This window comes from Crinia signifera, chromosome 9, assembly GCF_055691185.1.
Source record: "Crinia signifera chromosome 9, ASM5569118v1, whole genome shotgun sequence".
NCBI classification, from domain to species: Eukaryota; Metazoa; Chordata; class Amphibia; order Anura; family Myobatrachidae; genus Crinia; species Crinia signifera.
Genome location: NC_139225.1, coordinates 46,404,166 through 46,420,354, shown reverse-complemented (window position 1 = coordinate 46,420,354; position 16,189 = coordinate 46,404,166).

Below are 16,189 nucleotides of genomic sequence, written 5' to 3'. Positions count from 1 at the left end.
ACGACAGTAATTTTAAAACCGATTATGTCAATTGTGACATCACTGATGATGTAATAATTGATTTCGACATCTTTTCAAAACTGTGAAATTGACGCTTCTGAACTCAAGGATGGCACGGACATCATCTACGACAGTAATTTTAAAACCGATAATGTCAATTGTGACATCACTGATGATGTCATAATTGATTTTGACCATCTTTTCAAAATTGTAAAATTGATGCTTCTTAACTCACGGATAGCACCGACATCATCTACGACAGTAATTTTAAAACCGATTATGTCAATTGTGACATCACTGATGATGTCATAATTGATTTTGACCATCTTTTCAAAATTGTAAAATTGATGCTTCTTAACTCACGGATGGCACAGACATCATCTACGACAGTAATTTTAAAACCGATTATGTCAATTGTGACATCACTGATGATGTCATAATTGATTTTAACCATCTTTTCAAAACTGTAAATTTGACGATTCTGAACTCACGGATGGCACGGACATCATCTACGACAGTAATTTTAAAACCGATTATGTCAATTGTGACATCACTGATGATGTCATAATTGATTTTGACCATCTTTTCAAAACTGTAAAATTGACGCTTCTGAACTCACGGATGGCACAGACATCATCTACGACAGTAATTTTAAAACCGATTATGTCAATTGTGACATCACTGATGATGTCATAATTGATTTCGACATCTTTTCAAAACTGTGAAATTAACGCTTCTGAACTCAAGGATGGCATGGACATCATCTACGACAGTAATTTTAAAACCGATAATGTCAATTGTGACATCACTGATGATGTCATAATTGATTTGAACCTTTTTTTCAAAACTGTAAATTTGACGATTCTGAACTCACGGATGGCACGGACAGCATCTACGACAGTAATTTTAAAACCGATAATGTCAATTGTGACATCACTGATGATGTCATAATTGATTTTAACCATCTTTTCAAAACTGTAAAATTGACGCTTCTGAACTCACGGATGGCACGGACATCATCTACGACAGTAATTTTAAAACCGATAATGTCAATTGTGATATCACTGATGATGTCATAATTGATTTTAACCATCTTTTCAAAACTGTAAAATTGATGCTTCTGAACTCACGGATGGCACGGACATCATCTACGACAGTAATTTTAAAACCGATAATGTCAATTGTGACATCACTGATGATGTCATAATTGATTTTAACCTTTTTTTCAAAACTGTAAATTTGACGATTCTGAACTCACGGATGGCACGGACAGCATCTACGACAGTAATTTTAAAACCGTTTATGTCAATTGTGACATCACTGATGATGTCATAATTGATTTTGACCATCTTTTCAAAATTGTAAAATTGACGCTTCTTAACTCACGGATGGCACAGACATCATCTACGACAGTAATTTTAAAACCGATAATGTCAATTGTGACATCACTGATGATGTCATAATTGATTTTAACCTTTTTTTCAAAACTGTAAATTTGACGATTCTGAACTCACGGATGGCACGGACAGCATCTACGACAGTAATTTTAAAACCGATTATGTCAATTGTGACATCACTGATGATGTCATAATTGATTTTGACCATCTTTTCAAAACTGTAAAATTGACGCTTCTGAACTCACGGATGGCACAGACATCATCTACGACAGTAATTTTAAAACCGATTATGTCAATTGTGACATCACTGATGATGTAATAATTGATTTTGACATCTTTTCAAAACTGTGAAATTGACGCTTCTGAACTCAAGGATGGCACGGACATCATCTACGACAGTAATTTTAAAACCGATAATGTCAATTGTGACATCACTGATGATGTCATAATTGATTTTAACCATCTTTTCAAAACTGTAAAATTGACGCTTCTGAACTCACGGATGGCACGGACATCATCTACGACAGTAATTTTAAAACCGATAATGTCAATTGTGACATCACTGATGATGTCATAATTGATTTCGACATCTTTTCAAAACTGTGAAATTGATGCATCTGAACTCACGAATGGCACGGACATCATCTACGACAGTAATTTTAAAACCGATTATGTCAATTGTGACATCACTGATGATGTCATAATTGATTTCGACATCTTTTCAAAACTGTAAATTTGACGCTTCTGAACTCACGGATAGCACGGACATCATCTACGACAGTAATTTTAAAACCGATTATGTCAATTGTGACATCACTGATGATGTCATAATTGATTTTGACCATCTTTTCAAAATTGTAAAATTGACGCTTCTTAACTCACGGATGGCACAGACATCATCTACGACAGTAATTTTAAAACCGATTATGTCAATTGTGACATCACTGATGATGTCATAATTGATTTTGACCATCTTTTCAAAATTGTAAAATTGACGCTTCTTAACTCACGGATGGCACAGACATCATCTACGACAGTAATTTTAAAACCGATTATGTCAATTGTGACATCACTGATGATGTCATAATTGATTTCGACATCTTTTCAAAACTGTGAAATTGATGCTTCTGAACTCACGAATGGCACGGACATCATCTACGACAGTAATTTTCAAACCGATAATGTCAATTGTGACATCACTGATGATGTCATAATTGATTTTAACCATCTTTTCAAAACTGTAAAATTGACGCTTCTGAACTCACGGATGGCACGGACATCATCTACGACAGTAATTTTAAAACCGATAATGTCAATTGTGACATCACTGATGATGTCATAATTGATTTTAACCATCTTTTCAAAACTGTAAATTTGACGATTCTGAACTCACGGATGGCACGGACATCATCTACAACAGTAATTTTAAAACCGATTATGTCAATTGTGACATCACTGATGATGTCATAATTGATTTTGACCATCTTTTCAAAACTGTAAAATTGACGCTTCTGAACTCACGGATGGCACAGACATCATCTACGACAGTAATTTTAAAACCGATTATGTCAATTGTGACATCACTGATGATCTCATAATTGATTTCGACATCTTTTCAAAACTGTGAAATTGATGCTTCTGAACTCACGAATGGCACGGACATCATCTACGACAGTAATTTTAAAACCGATAATGTCAATTGTGACATCACTGATGATGTCATAATTGATTTTAACCATCTTTTCAAAACTGTAAAATTGACGCTTCTGAACTCAAGGATGGCATGGACATCATCTACGACAGTAATTTTAAAAACGATAATGTCAATTGTGACATCACTGATGATGTCATAATTGATTTGAACCTTTTTTTCAAAACTGTAAATTTGACGATTCTGAACTCACGGATGGCACGGACAGCATCTACGACAGTAATTTTAAAACCGATAATGTCAATTGTGACATCACTGATGATGTCATAATTGATTTTGACCATCTTTTCAAAACTGTAAAATTGACGCTTCTGAACTCACGGATGGCACGGACATCATCTACGACAGTAATTTTAAAACCGATAATGTCAATTGTGATATCACTGATGATGTCATAATTGATTTTAACCATCTTTTCAAAACTGTAAAATTGATGCTTCTGAACTCACGGATGGCACGGACATCATCTACGACAGTAATTTTAAAACCGATAATGTCAATTGTGACATCACTGATGATGTCATAATTGATTTTAACCTTTTTTTCAAAACTGTAAATTTGACGATTCTGAACTCACGGATGGCACGGACAGCATCTACGACAGTAATTTTAAAACCGTTTATGTCAATTGTGACATCACTGATGATGTCATAATTGATTTTGACCATCTTTTCAAAATTGTAAAATTGACGCTTCTTAACTCACGGATGGCACAGACATCATCTACGACAGTAATTTTAAAACCGATAATGTCAATTGTGACATCACTGATGATGTCATAATTGATTTTAACCTTTTTTTCAAAACTGTAAATTTGACGATTCTGAACTCACGGATGGCACGGGCAGCATCTACGACAGTAATTTTAAAACCGATTATGTCAATTGTGACATCACTGATGATGTCATAATTGATTTTGACCATCTTTTCAAAACTGTAAAATTGACGCTTCTGAACTCACGGATGGCACAGACATCATCTACGACAGTAATTTTAAAACCGATTATGTCAATTGTGACATCACTGATGATGTAATAATTGATTTTGACATCTTTTCAAAACTGTGAAATTGACGCTTCTGAACTCAAGGATGGCACGGACATCATCTACGACAGTAATTTTAAAACCGATAATGTCAATTGTGACATCACTGATGATGTCATAATTGATTTTAACCATCTTTTCAAAACTGTAAAATTGACGCTTCTGAACTCACGGATGGCACGGACATCATCTACGACAGTAATTTTAAAACCGATAATGTCAATTGTGACATCACTGATGATGTCATAATTGATTTCGACATCTTTTCAAAACTGTGAAATTGATGCTTCTGAACTCACGAATGGCACGGACATCATCTACGACAGTAATTTTAAAACCGATTATGTCAATTGTGACATCACTGATGATGTCATAATTGATTTCGACATCTTTTCAAAACTGTAAATTTGACGCTTCTGAACTCACGGATAGCACGGACATCATCTACGACAGTAATTTTAAAACCGATTATGTCAATTGTGACATCACTGATGATGTCATAATTGATTTTGACCATCTTTTCAAAATTGTAAAATTGACGCTTCTTAACTCACGGATGGCACAGACATCATCTACGACAGTAATTTTAAAACCGATTATGTCAATTGTGACATCACTGATGATGTCATAATTGATTTTGACCATCTTTTCAAAACTGTAAAATTGACGCTTCTGAACTCACGGATGGCACAGACATCATCTACGACAGTAATTTTAAAACCGATTATGTCAATTGTGACATCACTGATGATGTCATAATTGATTTCGACATCTTTTCAAAACTGTGAAATTGATGCTTCTGAACTCACGAATGGCACGGACATCATCTACGACAGTAATTTTAAAACCGATAATGTCAATTGTGACATCACTGATGATGTCATAATTGATTTGAACCTTTTTTTCAAAACTGTAAATTTGACGATTCTGAACTCACGGATGGCACGGACAGCATCTACGACAGTAATTTTAAAACCGATTATGTCAATTGTGACATCACTGATGATGTCATAATTGATTTTAACCTTTTTTTCAAAACTGTAAATTTGACGATTCTGAACTCACGGATGGCACGGACAGCATCTACGACAGTAATTTTAAAACCGATTATGTCAATTGTGACATCACTGATGATGTCATAATTGATTTTGACCATCTTTTCAAAACTGTAAAATTTACGCTTCTGAACTCAAGGATGGCATGGACATCATCTACGACAGTAATTTTAAAACCGTTTATGTCAATTGTGACATCACTGATGATGTCATAATTGATTTTGACCATCTTTTTAAAATTGTAAAATTGACGCTTCTTAACTCACGGATGGCACAGACATCATCTACGACAGTAATTTTAAAACCGATAATGTCAATTGTGACATCACTGATGATGTCATAATTGATTTTAACCTTTTTTTCAAAACTGTAAATTTGACGATTCTGAACTCACGGATGGCACGGACAGCATCTACGACAGTAATTTTAAAACCGATTATGTCAATTGTGACATCACTGATGATGTCATAATTGATTTTGACCATCTTTTCAAAACTGTAAAATTGACGCTTCTGAACTCACGGATGGCACAGACATCATCTACGACAGTAATTTTAAAACCGATTATGTCAATTGTGACATCACTGATGATGTAATAATTGATTTCGACATCTTTTCAAAACTGTGAAATTGACGCTTCTGAACTCAAGGATGGCACGGACATCATCTACGACAGTAATTTTAAAACCGATAATGTCAATTGTGACATCACTGATGATGTCATAATTGATTTTAACCATCTTTTCAAAACTGTAAAATTGACGCTTCTGAACTCACGGATGGCACGGACATCATCTACGACAGTAATTTTAAAACCGATAATGTCAATTGTGACATCACTGATGATGTCATAATTGATTTCGACATCTTTTCAAAACTGTGAAATTGATGCTTCTGAACTCACGAATGGCACGGACATCATCTACGACAGTAATTTTAAAACCGATTATGTCAATTGTGACATCACTGATGATGTCATAATTGATTTCGACATCTTTTCAAAACTGTAAATTTGACGCTTCTGAACTCACGGATAGCACGGACATCATCTACGACAGTAATTTTAAAACCGATTATGTCAATTGTGACATCACTGATGATGTCATAATTGATTTTGACCATCTTTTCAAAATTGTAAAATTGACGCTTCTTAACTCACGGATGGCACAGACATCATCTACGACAGTAATTTTAAAACCGATTATGTCAATTGTGACATCACTGATGATGTCATAATTGATTTTGACCATCTTTTCAAAATTGTAAAATTGACGCTTCTTAACTCACGGATGGCACAGACATCATCTACGACAGTAATTTTAAAACCGATTATGTCAATTGTGACATCACTGATGATGTAATAATTGATTTCGACATCTTTTCAAAACTGTGAAATTGATGCTTCTGAACTCACGAATGGCACAGACATCATCTACGACAGTAATTTTAAAACCGATAATGTCAATTGTGACATCACTGATGATGTCATAATTGATTTTAACCATCTTTTCAAAACTGTAAAATTGACGCTTCTGAACTCACGGATGGCACGGACATCATCTACGACAGTCATTTTAAAACAGATAATGTCAATTGTGATATCACTGATGATGTCATAATTGATTTTAACCATCTTTTCAAAACTGTAAATTTGACGATTCTGAACTCTCGGATGGCACGGACATCATCTACGACAGTAATTTTAAAACCGATTATGTCAATTGTGACATCACTGATGATGTCATAATTGATTTTGACCATCTTTTCAAAACCTTAAAATTGACGCTTCTGAACTCACGGATGGCACGGACATCATCTACGACAGTAATTTTAAAACCGATAATGTCAATTGTGACATCACTGATGATGTCATAATTGATTTTAACCTTTTTTTCAAAACTGTAAATTTGACGATTCTGAACTCACGGATGGCACGGACAGCATCTACGACAGTAATTTTAAAACCGATTATGTCAATTGTGACATCACTGATGATGTCATAATTGATTTTGACCATCTTTTCAAAACTGTAAAATTGACGCTTCTGAACTCACGGATGGCACAGACATCATCTACGACAGTAATTTTAAAACCGATTATGTCAATTGTGACATCACTGATGATGTAATAATTGATTTCGACATCTTTTCAAAACTGTGAAATTGATGCTTCTGAACTCACGAATGGCACAGACATCATCTACGACAGTAATTTTAAAACTGATAATGTCAATTGTGACATCACTGATGATGTCATAATTGATTTTGACCATCTTTTCAAAAATGTAAAATTGACGCTTCTGAACTCACGGATGGCACAGACATCATCTATGACAGTAATTTTAAAACCGATTATGTCAATTGTGACATCACTGATGATGTCATAATTGATTTCGACATCTTTTCAAAACTGTGAAATTGATGCTTCTGAACTCACGAATGGCACGGACATCATCTACGACAGTAATTTTAAAACCGAAAATGTCAATTGTGACATCACTGATGATGTCCTAATTGATTTTAACCATCTTTTCAAAACTGTAAATTTGACGATTCTAAACTCACGGATGGCACGGACATCATCTACGACAGTAATTTTAAAACCGATAATGTCAATTGTGACATCACTGATGATGTCATAATTGATTTTAACCATCTTTTCAAAACTGTAAATTTGACGCTTCTGAACTCACGGATGGCACGGACATCATCTACGACAGTAATTTTAAAACCGATAATGTCAATTGTGACATCACTGATGATGTCATATTTGATTTTAACCATCTTTTCAAAACTGTAAATTTGACGCTTCTGAACTCACGGATAGCACGGACATCATCTACGACAGTAATTTTAAAACCGATTATGTCAATTGTGACATCACTGATGAAGTCATAATTGATTTTGACCATCTTTTCAAAATTGTAAAATTGACGCTTCTTAACTCACGGATGGCACAGACATAATCTACGACAGTAATTTTAAAACCGATTATGTCAATTGTGACATCACTGATGATGTCATAATTGATTTTAACCTTTTTTTCAAAACTGTAAATTTGACGATTCTGAACTCACGGATGGCACGGACAGCATCTACGACAGTAATTTTAAAACCGATTATGTCAATTGTGACATCACTGATGATGTCATAATTGATTTTGACCATCTTTTCAAAACTGTAAAATTTACGCTTCTGAACTCAAGGATGGCATGGACATCATCTACGACAGTAATTTTAAAACCGTTTATGTCAATTGTGACATCACTGATGATGTCATAATTGATTTTGACCATCTTTTTAAAATTGTAAAATTGACGCTTCTTAACTCACGGATGGCACAGACATCATCTACGACAGTAATTTTAAAACCGATAATGTCAATTGTGACATCACTGATGATGTCATAATTGATTTTAACCTTTTTTTCAAAACTGTAAATTTGACGATTCTGAACTCACGGATGGCACGGACAGCATCTACGACAGTAATTTTAAAACCGATTATGTCAATTGTGACATCACTGATGATGTCATAATTGATTTTGACCATCTTTTCAAAACTGTAAAATTGACGCTTCTGAACTCACGGATGGCACAGACATCATCTACGACAGTAATTTTAAAACCGATTATGTCAATTGTGACATCACTGATGATGTAATAATTGATTTCGACATCTTTTCAAAACTGTGAAATTGACGCTTCTGAACTCAAGGATGGCACGGACATCATCTACGACAGTAATTTTAAAACCGATAATGTCAATTGTGACATCACTGATGATGTCATAATTGATTTTAACCATCTTTTCAAAACTGTAAAATTGACGCTTCTGAACTCACGGATGGCACGGACATCATCTACGACAGTAATTTTAAAACCGATAATGTCAATTGTGACATCACTGATGATGTCATAATTGATTTCGACATCTTTTCAAAACTGTGAAATTGATGCTTCTGAACTCACGAATGGCACGGACATCATCTACGACAGTAATTTTAAAACCGATTATGTCAATTGTGACATCACTGATGATGTCATAATTGATTTCGACATCTTTTCAAAACTGTAAATTTGACGCTTCTGAACTCACGGATAGCACGGACATCATCTACGACAGTAATTTTAAAACCGATTATGTCAATTGTGACATCACTGATGATGTCATAATTGATTTTGACCATCTTTTCAAAATTGTAAAATTGACGCTTCTTAACTCACGGATGGCACAGACATCATCTACGACAGTAATTTTAAAACCGATTATGTCAATTGTGACATCACTGATGATGTCATAATTGATTTTGACCATCTTTTCAAAATTGTAAAATTGACGCTTCTTAACTCACGGATGGCACAGACATCATCTACGACAGTAATTTTAAAACCGATTATGTCAATTGTGACATCACTGATGATGTAATAATTGATTTCGACATCTTTTCAAAACTGTGAAATTGATGCTTCTGAACTCACGAATGGCACAGACATCATCTACGACAGTAATTTTAAAACCGATAATGTCAATTGTGACATCACTGATGATGTCATAATTGATTTTAACCATCTTTTCAAAACTGTAAAATTGACGCTTCTGAACTCACGGATGGCACGGACATCATCTACGACAGTCATTTTAAAACAGATAATGTCAATTGTGATATCACTGATGATGTCATAATTGATTTTAACCATCTTTTCAAAACTGTAAATTTGACGATTCTGAACTCTCGGATGGCACGGACATCATCTACGACAGTAATTTTAAAACCGATTATGTCAATTGTGACATCACTGATGATGTCATAATTGATTTTGACCATCTTTTCAAAACCTTAAAATTGACGCTTCTGAACTCACGGATGGCACGGACATCATCTACGACAGTAATTTTAAAACCGATAATGTCAATTGTGACATCACTGATGATGTCATAATTGATTTTAACCTTTTTTTCAAAACTGTAAATTTGACGATTCTGAACTCACGGATGGCACGGACAGCATCTACGACAGTAATTTTAAAACCGATTATGTCAATTGTGACATCACTGATGATGTCATAATTGATTTTGACCATCTTTTCAAAACTGTAAAATTGACGCTTCTGAACTCACGGATGGCACAGACATCATCTACGACAGTAATTTTAAAACCGATTATGTCAATTGTGACATCACTGATGATGTAATAATTGATTTCGACATCTTTTCAAAACTGTGAAATTGATGCTTCTGAACTCACGAATGGCACAGACATCATCTACGACAGTAATTTTAAAACTGATAATGTCAATTGTGACATCACTGATGATGTCATAATTGATTTTGACCATCTTTTCAAAAATGTAAAATTGACGCTTCTGAACTCACGGATGGCACAGACATCATCTATGACAGTAATTTTAAAACCGATTATGTCAATTGTGACATCACTGATGATGTCATAATTGATTTCGACATCTTTTCAAAACTGTGAAATTGATGCTTCTGAACTCACGAATGGCACGGACATCATCTACGACAGTAATTTTAAAACCGAAAATGTCAATTGTGACATCACTGATGATGTCCTAATTGATTTTAACCATCTTTTCAAAACTGTAAATTTGACGATTCTAAACTCACGGATGGCACGGACATCATCTACGACAGTAATTTTAAAACCGATAATGTCAATTGTGACATCACTGATGATGTCATAATTGATTTTAACCATCTTTTCAAAACTGTAAATTTGACGCTTCTGAACTCACGGATGGCACGGACATCATCTACGACAGTAATTTTAAAACCGATAATGTCAATTGTGACATCACTGATGATGTCATATTTGATTTTAACCATCTTTTCAAAACTGTAAATTTGACGCTTCTGAACTCACGGATAGCACGGACATCATCTACGACAGTAATTTTAAAACCGATTATGTCAATTGTGACATCACTGATGAAGTCATAATTGATTTTGACCATCTTTTCAAAATTGTAAAATTGACGCTTCTTAACTCACGGATGGCACAGACATAATCTACGACAGTAATTTTAAAACCGATTATGTCAATTGTGACATCACTGATGATGTCATAATTGATTTCGACATCTTTTCAAAACTGTGAAATTGATGCTTCTGAACTCACGAATGGCACGGACATCATCTACGACAGTAATTTTAAAACCGATAATGTCAATTGTGAAATCACTGATGATGTCATAATTGATTTTAACCATCTTTTCAAAACTGTAAAATTGACGCTTCTGAACTCACGGATGGCACGGACATCATCTACGACAGTAATTTTAAAACCGATAATGTCAATTGTGACATCACTGATGATGTCATAATGGATTTTAACAATCTTTTCAAAACTGTAAATTTGACGATTCTGAACTCACGGATGGCACGGACATCATCTACGACAGTAATTTTAAAACCGATAATGTCAATTGTGACATCACTGATGATGTCATAATTGATTTTGACCATCTTTTCAAAAATGTAAAATTGACGCTTCTGAACTCACGGATGGCACAGACATCATCTATGACAGTAATTTTAAAACTGATTATGTAAATTGTGACATCACTGATGATGTCATAATTGATTTCGACATCTTTTCAAAATTGTGAAATTGATGCTTCTGAACTCACGAATGGCACGGACATCATCTACGACAGTAATTTTAAAACCGAAAATGTCAATTGTGACATCACTGATGATGTCCTAATTTATTTTAACCATCTTTTCAAAACTGTAAATTTGACGATTCTGAACTCACGGATGGCACGGACATCATCTACGACAGTAATTTTAAAACCGATTATGTCAATTGTGACATCACTGATGATGTCATAATTGATTTTGACCATCTTTTCAAAACTGTAAAATTGACGCTTCTGAACTCACGAATGGCACGGACATCATCTACGACAGTAATTTTAAAACCGATAATGTCAATTGTGACATCACTGATGATGTCATAATTGATTTTGACCATCTTTTCAAAAATGTAAAATTGACGCTTCTGAACTCACGGATGGCACAGACATCATCTATGACAGTAATTTTAAAACCGATTATGTCAATTGTGACATCACTGATGATGTCATAATTGATTTCGACATCTTTTCAAAACTGTGAAATTGATGCTTCTGAACTCACGAATGGCACGGACATCATCTACGACAGTAATTTTAAAACCGAAAATGTCAATTGTGACATCACTGATGATGTCCTAATTGATTTTAACCATCTTTTCAAAACTATAAATTTGACGATTCTGAACTCACGGATGGCACGGACATCATCTACGACAGTAATTTTAAAACCGATTATGTCAATTGTGACATCACTGATGATGTCATAATTGATTTTGACCATCTTTTCAAAAATGTAAAATTGACGCTTCTGAACTCACGGATGGCACAGACATCATCTATGACAGTAATTTTAAAACCGATTATGTCAATTGTGACATCACTGATGATGTCATAATTGATTTTGACCATCTTTTCAAAACTGTAAAATTGACGCTTCTGAACTCACGAATGGCACGGACATCATCTACGACAGTAATTTTAAAACCGATAATGTCAATTGTGACATCACTGATGATGTCATAATTGATTTTAACCATCTTTTCAAAACTGTAAATTTGACGCTTCTGAACTCACGGATGGCACGGACATCATCTACGACAGTAATTTTAAAACCGATAATGTCAATTGTGACATCACTGATGATGTCATAATTGATTTTAACCATCTTTTCAAAACTGTAAAATTGACGCTTCTGAACTCAAGGATGGCACGGACATCATCTACGACATTCATTTTAAAACCGATAATGTCAATTGTGACATCACTGATGATGTCATAATTGATTTTAACCATCTTTTCAAAACTGTAAAATTGACGCTTCTGAACTCAAGGATGGCACGGACATCATCTACGACAGTAATTTTAAAACCGATAATGTCAATTGTGACATCACTGATGATGTCATAATTGATTTTAACCATCTTTTCAAAACTGTAAAATTGACGCTTCTGAACTCACGGATGGCACGGACATCATCTACGACAGTAATTTTAAAACCGATAATGTCAATTGTGACATCACTGATGATGTCATAATTGATTTTAACCATCTTTTCAAAACTGTAAATTTGACGATTCTGAACTCACGGATGGCACGGACATCATCTACGACAGTAATTTTAAAACCGATTATGTCAATTGTGACATCACTGATGATGTCATAATTGATTTTGACCATCTTTTCAAAACTGTAAAATTGACGCTTCTGAACTCACGGATGGCACGGACATCATCTACGACAGTAATTTTAAAACCGATAATGTCAATTGTGACATCACTGATGATGTCATAATTGATTTTAACCTTTTTTTCAAAACTGTAAATTTGACGATTCTGAACTCACGGATGGCACGGACAGCATCTACGACAGTAATTTAAAAAAACGATTATGTCAATTGTGACATCACTGATGATGTCATAATTGATTTTGACCATCTTTTCAAAACTGTAAAATTGACGCTTCTGAACTCACGGATGGCACAGACATCATCATACATCATCTACGACAGTAATTTTAAAACCGATTATGTCAATTGTGACATCACTGATGATGTAATAATTGATTTCGACATCTTTTCAAAACTGTGAAATTGATGCTTCTGAACTCACGAATGGCACAGACATCATCTACGACAGTAATTTTAAAACCGATAATGTCAATTGTGACATCACTGATGATGTCATAATTGATTTTGACCATCTTTTCAAAAATGTAAAATTGACGCTTCTGAACTTACGGATGGCACAGACATCATCTATGACAGTAATTTTAAAACTGATTATGTCAATTGTGACATCACTGATGATGTCATAATTGATTTCGAAAACTGTGAAATTGATGCTTCTGAACTCACGAATGGCACGGACATCATCTACGACAGTAATTTTAAAACCGAAAATGTCAATTGTGACATCACTGATGATGTCCTAATTGATTTTAACCATCTTTTCAAAACTGTAAATTTGACGATTCTGAACTCACGGATGGCACGGACATCATCTACGACAGTAATTTTAAAACCGATTATGTCAATTGTGACATCACTGATGATGTCATAATTGATTTTGACCATCTTTTCAAAACTGTAAAATTGACGCTTCTGAACTCACGAATGGCACGGACATCATCTACGACAGTAATTTTAAAACCGATAATGTCAATCGTGACATCACTGATGATGTCATATTTGATTTTAACCATCTTTTCAAAACTGTAAATTTGACGCTTCTGAACTCACGGATAGCACGGACATCATCTACGACAGTAATTTTAAAACCGATTATGTCAATTGTGACATCACTGATGATGTCATAATTGATTTTGACCATCTTTTCAAAATTGTAAAATTGACGCTTCTTAACTCACGGATGGCACAGACATCATCTACGACAGTAATTTTAAAACCGATTATGTCAATTGTGACATCACTGATGATGTCATAATTGATTTTGACCATCTTTTCAAAATTGTAAAATTGACGCTTCTTAACTCACGGATGGCACAGACATCATCTATGACAGTAATTTTAAAACTGATTATGTCAATTGTGACATCACTGATGATGTCATAATTGATTTCGACATCTTTTCAAAACTGTGAAATTGATGCTTCTGAACTCACGAATGGCACGGACATCATCTACGACAGTAATTTTAAAACCGATTATGTCAATTGTGACATCACTGATGATGTCATAATTGATTTCGACATCTTTTCAAAACTGTAAATTTGACGCTTCTGAACTCACGGATAGCACGGACATCATCTACGACAGTAATTTTAAAACCGATTATGTCAATTGTGACATCACTGATGATGTCATAATTGATTTTGACCATCTTTTCAAAATTTTAAAATTAACGCTTCTTAACTCACGGATGGCACAGACATCATCTACGACAGTAATTTTAAAACCGATTATGTCAATTGTGACATCACTGATGATGTCATAATTGATTTCGACATCTTTTCAAAACTGTGAAATTGATGCTTCTGAACTCACGAATGGCACGGACATCATCTACGACAGTAATTTTTAAACCGATAATGTCAATTGTGACATCACTGATGATGTCATAATTGATTTTAACCATCTTTTCAAAACTGTAAAATTGACGCTTCTGAACTCACGGATGGCACGGACATCATCTACGACAGTAATTTTAAAACCGATAATGTCAATTGTGACATCACTGATGATGTCATAATTGATTTTGACCATCTTTTCAAAACTGTAAAATTGACGCTTCTGAACTCACGGATGGCACAGACATCATCTACGACAGTAATTTTAAAACCGATTATGTCAATTGTGACATCACTGATGATGTCATAATTGATTTAGACATATTTTCAAAACTGTGAAATTGATGCTTCTGAACTCACGAATGGCACGGACATCATCTACGACAGTAATTTTAAAACCGATTATGTCAATTGTGACATCACTGATGATGTCATAATTGATTTCGACATCTTTTCAAAACTGTGAAATTAATGCTTCTGAATTCACGAATGGCACGGACATCATCTACGACAGTAATTTTAAAACCGATTATGTCAATTGTGACATCACTGATGATGTCATAATTGATTTTAACCATCTTTTCAAAACTGTAAAATTGACGCTTCTGAACTCACGGATGGCACAGACATCATCTACGACAGTAATTTTAAAACCGATTATGTCAATTGTGACATCACTGATGATGTCATAATTGATTTAGACATATTTTCAAAACTGTGAAATTGATGCTTCTGAACTCACGAATGGCACGGACATCATCTACGACAGTAATTTTAAAACCGATTATGTCAATTGTGACATCACTGGTGATGTCATAATTGATTTCGACATCTTTTCAAAACTGTGAAATTGATG